We start from the raw sequence: 4,768 nt of genomic DNA on the forward strand, positions 1-4,768 counted from the left end.
CAGCCTGATTGCTCCTAACTGCTCTCCCCTGCTGGCCTGATCGCCCCTAACCGCCTCTGCCTCGGCCCCCACCACTGTGGCTTTGTCCAGAAGGTCGACCGGAAGACATCCGGTCTAATTAGCATATTACCCTTTTATTAGTATAGACTAGAGCAGTGGTTCTCAACTTTCCTAATGCTGCAACCCTTTAATACAGTTCCTCATGTGGTGGTGACCCCCAAAGATAAAATTATTTTTGTTGTTACTTCATAACTGTAATTTTGCTACTGTTATGAATCGTCATGTAAATATCTGATATGCAGGATGTATTTTCATTGTTACAAATGGAACATAATGAAAGCATAGTGATTAATCACAAAAAATATGTAATTACATATGTGTTTTCCGGTGGTCTTACTCGACACCTGTTTAAGGGTCTTACAACCCCCCAAAGGGGTAGTGACCCACAGGTTGAAAACCGCTGGAGTAGAGGCCCGGTGCATGAAATTTGTGCATGGGTAGGGTCCCTTGGCCTGGCCGGTGATTAGGGCTGAACTGCGGGGTGACCGATGGGGCGATCGGTGGGGAGGCCTCAAGTGGCACCTTCCTTGGCTAGACTAAGGCCTGCAGGCTGGGAGCAGCTCCTGCATTGAGTGTCTGCCCCCTAATGGTCGGTGCGTGTCATAGCGACCAGTTGTTCCACTGTTCAGTCAATTTGCATATTAGGCTTTCATTATATAGGAAATACATTTTTATTGACTTCAGAGAGGAAGAGAGAGAGAGAGATAGAGAGATAGAAACATCCATGATGAGAGAGAATCACTGAACAGGTGCCTCCTGCACTCCCCCTACTGGGGACTGAGCCCACAACCCAGGCATATGCCCTGACCGGAAATTGAACCCTGACCTTCTGGGTCATGGGTCACCCAATGCTCAACCACTGGATCACACCGGCCGGGCTAAGGCAACACCCTTTCCCAGGGGTTGCCTAAGACCATCGGAAAACACATATATAATTACATATTGTTTTTGTGATTAATTACTATGCTTTCATTATGTTCAATTTGTAACAATGAAAGTACATCCTGCATATCAGATATTTACATTATGATTCATAACAGTAGCAAAATTTCAGTTATGAAGTAGCAACGAAAACAATTTTATGGTTGGGGGTCACCACAACATGAGGAACTGTATTAAAGGGTCATGGCATTAGGAAGGTTGAGAACCACTGCTTTAAACAATAAAGAATTAAAAAATAAATAAAATGAAATAAAAACCATGGCCTCCTTGTTCATAGCTTGAGGCTCAACCATTGAGCAAACCAGCTGAGCTATATTATTTTAAAATTTCAAAAAAAGTACATGTATTTTTTATTGTTGATAGTATTACAAATGTCTCCCATTTAGCCCCTGTGTATATATTCTTTGGTGGATCTCTTGCATTCCTCCCCTCCCTCTTCACCTCGGAGATGCCTCAGTCTGTTCCATTTAGCCAGGCTTCTGGTCTCATCTTGTCCCTCCCCAGGCATCACTCCCTGCCACATCTTTATCCCCCAAGTCATTGGCTGGGATGCTACTATTCCCCTGGGCCGTGGTGAAAACTACATTACCCAGAAGGACATGCGCCGACGTGGGCGGAGCTAAAGCACATTTTGCTGTCTGTGCATCCGGTTAAGGCGGGACTTCCGCCTCCCTCCTTCTGGCGGTGGTTATTTTTACTTCTCAGGTCTTTGTTCACAGACTCACAGGCTTCAGGGCGCTGGTCGTGAGGAGGAGGCGGCCTGGGAGGCAGCGCGCCTGCCGTGCGGGGTGTGTCTGAGGCTCCTTGAGCCCCAACAGCCCGCGATAGGCGTCCCCGTGCCTCCCGGACTCCTCTGCTCACAGCGTCCCCGCAGCCTGACCCCATGTCATCCTCCAGCCTTGGGGACCGGCCCCTCAGGTCCCAGCGCTCAGAATGGTGAGTCCCTCGTGGGTGACACATGGCTGAGGGGGGAAGAGGGGGAAAGGCTGCAGGGCCGCCTTGTGAGGACGTGATGGTGCGACTGCGCAGGGAGGACTCGGGAACCGGGCCTGTTGTGGGTGTAAAGGCAACACAGAGAGGAGGGCAGGTTTTGCAGGAGGAGTTTTACTTTCAATCTCAGAACGCTGGCGCCATAGATGGTTGTGAAAAGCAGAGGGACATTGTCCGAGGCAGGATTCTAACTTTTCCTAACTTTGCTCAGAGGAAGAACAGACTAGAAGACAGAGGACAGCAGCTGTGGACAGGAAGGGGAAGTCCTGTAAATGATAAGGGAACTGGCAGAGTGAGCCCTGAGATAACACAGGCATCTGGGGGGCACCTGGCCTCTGGGCTGGGCAAGGGTACTGAGCAGCCTGAGCCCATAGAGCCTGGTGGTTGCCAGGCTCTCAACCGACCATTTTCTTTCCACAAATTCCGGCAAATACAGAATGAATTAGGTGTACCGGTTCATGAATATTATTTCAGGCCTCACACTCTTGTGGCCTCTGCGAGAGTGTTGCCCTGGCACTGTCCAGCCCCTCTTGTAGCCCCTGGACCTGGGTACTTCGAACAGACACCAAGCCCAGAATCCTAAGGCCAGGAGTAGGGCTTCTTGAAGTGAACTTTCTTCCTGGCAACCAGTGTGATGATTGGGAGGTCATCCAGGGCAGTGGTTGCCAACCAGTTGTCCGTGGACGACTAGAGCTACGTGAGGTCTGAAAGGTTGGTGACCGCTGGTTTAAGGAACTTTTGGAGCAGCGGTCATCAACTGGTGGACCATGGACCACTGGTGCTCCGTGAGGTCCGAAAGGTTGACAACCTCTTCTCCAGGGCATAATTTCCAGAATGTGAAAAGGCTTTGAGTGAAGAGTGAGCTGATTCAAGAACCAGCAGGTATGTTTTTTAAATGTGACCTCACCAGTGCATGGGTCTCTACTCAACCAAGTGACACACATGAGCCAGGGCTGTAGATCACTTTAATACAACAAATCATGGTGAGGTTGGTAATGGTAGTAGTAGCTCAGAAGGACAGTGTGAGACAGAACTGGCTTTCCTGCTGGGGCCACTGTAGGAGGTGGGTGTCACAACACAGCAGAGGGAGAGAAGTCATGTAGAGTTTGGGGAGAGGTAATCATTTTGCAGTGGTCAAGGCCTTTAAATGATGATTGGACTTAAGATTAACTGGAGGCTAAAGAATTACTCAAAACAAGATTAGACTAGGGCTGGTACATATTAACTTCTCTAAACACTCACCAGGATTTTTTACGACCCTTGGTGTGGCCTGGCTGTGGGAAGTTGCAGTCAATCTTGTGGATTAGTTTAGAGGCTTGAGTGGTCATCTGCGAGACTCACTGGGCATGATGCAGAGGGCCATCGGGGCTGGGACTTGAGTGGCGGTTAAGTGAGAGATGTTGGCAAGCATTCTCTGGACAACACATGCTGAGTAATAACTCAGAGGCCAAGGAGAGGACTATGGGGGCTGGGGCTGGGGCTGAGGGAGTGCAGATGTGAGCCAGGTGTGGAAAAGAGTGATATGCACTTGAAGAGGGAATGTGAATTGATGGCCACAGCACCCTGATACTGACAGAAGAGTGAATGATGGGGAGTCTATTTCTGGTGGTGTCTAGATGATCCAATAAGGTGAATTTTAGGGTAATTGCCTGTAAGGAGGGGTGTTTTGGTGTTACATTCAAGGTACAGAGCTTAGGTGCCATTTAACTACCACCTCCTTTTTGGTGTTGGGGATGACAACCTGGATAATAGGAGTGAGATAGCATGCATCAGTGTTACCCAGGCTTCAAAATCTCCACTGGAATGGGTAAGGGAGAGGGTTAAGGGTTAAGACATTTGGACATAGTGGACTACAATTTTGGCGGGGGGCGGGGGAAAGTGATTAGGAAACAATTTGTCCTCACCACAGCAAATTTGCCTTACCTTTGCAGTTGTGCTTCTGGGAATGAAGCTGTGTGAGAGAAGTGTTGTTCAAAGAACTCTGTGCAACAGCAGTGCAAAGCTATGGTCTCAGCACCTTTCGATTGGGGTCAAGAGGGCGAAGTGTGATGCCATGTATTTGGTGTCTTTGAGAAACAATCTGAGGGTGTTGCCTGACAAGACCAGTATCCAATCACTCACACTATCGTTATGGCCAGCATCTCTCTTTAACCTGTGGTTTTGACACACTCTGTTGATAAAAGTCAGTGTAGCCTGCATGGAAGGTCCAGAGCTCAGGTATCTTTTATCTGCTCAAATGCCTTTAATATGGTGGGAAGACAAAATGTCAGTAGGAATATAAGAAGACAGTGGCTTTCATGGGATGAAGGCCTGGTATTTTCTCTGATGTGAGGAGTAGACAGAGCAGATGGATGTGGAGGGTCGGGAGCATGACAGACTTACAGTCATAGGAGTGAATCTGATCTTGGGCTGTACTGTCCCCATTATCACAGGATATGAACTACGAGGATGTGGCCATTGTCTTCTCTCAGGAGGAATGGGTGCTCCTTGATGAGGCTCAGAGACTTCTGTACTGCGATGTGATGCTGGAAGTGTTTGCACTTGTGTCATCTGTAGGTAAGACCTTGATGTTCTCCTAAGTGTCTTGAGGTGATGCCCTCTCTTCCTTTATTCCTCAGGCATAGCTTTCTCTCTCCCACAGCAAGAATAGGGTTTCTGCTAAATTTCCCCACCGTCTTGTCAAATGTGCTGTGGCTGCCAGGGATGAGCTGATGGAGAGTCCTGAGCAAAGGACTCCACGAACATTCTCGCTAACCCCTGTTACCTCAAAAGCATA

This window comes from Myotis lucifugus, unplaced genomic scaffold (assembly GCF_000147115.1).
Source record: "Myotis lucifugus unplaced genomic scaffold, Myoluc2.0 scaffold_1311, whole genome shotgun sequence".
In the NCBI taxonomy this organism is placed as follows: domain Eukaryota; kingdom Metazoa; phylum Chordata; class Mammalia; order Chiroptera; family Vespertilionidae; genus Myotis; species Myotis lucifugus.